At 45.6% G+C, this 1,997-nt stretch overlaps 1 non-coding gene across 1 annotated transcript; it reads left to right on the top strand.

Moving 5' to 3' along the window:
• The first annotated feature begins 846 nt into the window (after positions 1-846).
• On the top strand, positions 847-919 carry TRNAT-UGU (transfer RNA threonine (anticodon UGU)). Its single transcript has one exon. It is a non-coding gene; the product is annotated as a tRNA-Thr (tRNA).
• Positions 920-1,997: the final 1,078 nt, after the last annotated feature.

A 1,997-nucleotide genomic window follows, 5' to 3' on the forward strand; every position in this document is an offset into this window, starting at 1 on the left:
GCGCGTCCGGAGCTTGTGCTCCGCGACGGGAGAGGCCACAACAGTGAGAGGCCCGCGTACCGCAAATAATAATAATAATAATAATAAGCACATTATCTAGAAGGAAAGAAAGCTAAGTAGCATGAGGCAAAAGGGCAGGATAAGGAGGACAGTGCAGCTTTAAAGGGGCAGGGGGTGGGTGTCTTGTTGATAAACGGAATGTGAGCAGACACCTGAAGAAGGTGAGGGAGAGAAGCCTGCAGACCACTGCGAGCGGGTGACCACCATCCTCCTTCGCGCGGTGACGGGTCATGCTGCGGGCATAATTTCATTCCCTCAGTAAAGAGTTAATTAAGCAAAAGGAAATAAGGCATCGTTTCATGATCCCAATCATTAAAAAAAGAGCAGGGACAGAGCTTTACTTATTCACTCTAATGTCTAATAGTATGTAATTACTCAATAAATGTGTTGAATCAATTAATTCATCCATAATCAATAACTTATTTAAGTTATAAGAACCAAAGACATTCCCCCTATAACTTCCCTATAAGTGCGAAACTTGATACAATTTGTCATATAAACACTAGATTGGAGAATTTTTTAAGACGTAAAGGTACCACTCATAACGTCGTCGGAACATTATTTCATTCTTGCATTTTCCCTTCCAGCACTTATCTGTATGCATAACTTATCGTAGGTGTGATTTAGTATTTTGTAATCATAAAATTTTGAGACTGGGCTTTTTTCTACTTATTGTGTTGTCTTTATAATTGTCACTGATAGAGGATGCACAGGGTCAGTTTCAGACTGCCAGAAAGCAATGTTGCTTCCAATGTCCCTGAACTAGAGAAGTGCCCGTAGAAGACAGGCTCCATAGCTCAGTGGTTAGAGCACTGGTCTTGTAAACCAGGGGTCGCGAGTTCGATCCTCGCTGGGGCCTCGTGTTCCTTAGTACTATTTTTTAAAATCGTCCTGTATAAACAAGCACCAAAATGCAAAGTGATTTCTGAAAACGTTACTTCTGGCAGGATTAAAAGTTACTCCTGAAATGCAAATTATGAGCATCCTTACTGTGCTTTAGAAGTGACCCGGAAGAGAAAATCCTGGAATGCAACAAAGAGCAGGAAAAAGAAAAGAAAAGCGGTCCTCTGCGACCCAGCGCTACCCGGACCTGCGGCCCAAGAACCGGCAAAAGGGAGGCGCGAGGCTCCACCAGCTAGTTTTCAACGCCCTGCAGACTCCCAGCACTGAGTTACAAAAGGAAAAGGGGCGGCCGGCGCTGGGAACTCGACCTCCGGCTGGGCGCGCGGGGCGCGCGGAGGCGGTGCTGCGCTTGCAGTTACGCCGCTCGGCCGGCGGGCGACGCTGTGGCCAGGCTCCCACTCTCCTGCTCCCGGCCGGTGAGTGCACCTTCCGACACTATTCCCGGGGCTCAGAGAATGGCCAGCGTGGCCTGGACTGAGGCCCGCGCTGCGATGACACGTGGCAGCCCTGGCTTCGGAGCCCAGCCTGGCTCCAAGGTCCTGCCCCCTTCGAGAGGAAGGGGGAGCGATTCATAAAAATAGTCTCGGGCGGTTTGGGAAGCCAAGTTTTGCAACCGGTTTCATTTCTCCGTTTTTTCCCTGAATTCCAGAATGTCGCGTGACAGTAGGGTCACGAGAGCCTTTTCTGAATAAATGAATTCTCTCCACCCAGGATTTCTTGATAAAGGATTGTCTGTAAAGTAGCCACTAGTCACATGTGGCCACTGAGTGCCTGAAACGTGGATATTCCGGATTGAGATGTGCTGAAAGAATAAAATACACATTGGATTTAGAAAATTTAGTACCAAAAAAAAAGTGAACTGTCCCATTAGTAATTTTTAATTGATTACGTATTGAAACGATAATACTGTAATATATTGGATTAATTAAAATAAATACATTAAATTTACCTATTTTTTTAATGTGGCTACTAGAAAAATTTTAATTACATGTGTGGCTCCCATTTGCAGCTTTCATATTTCTGTTGGATGGTGT

The sequence above is a fragment of the Lagenorhynchus albirostris genome, chromosome 2, assembly GCF_949774975.1.
Source record: "Lagenorhynchus albirostris chromosome 2, mLagAlb1.1, whole genome shotgun sequence".
Classification (NCBI taxonomy): Eukaryota; Metazoa; Chordata; class Mammalia; order Artiodactyla; family Delphinidae; genus Lagenorhynchus; species Lagenorhynchus albirostris.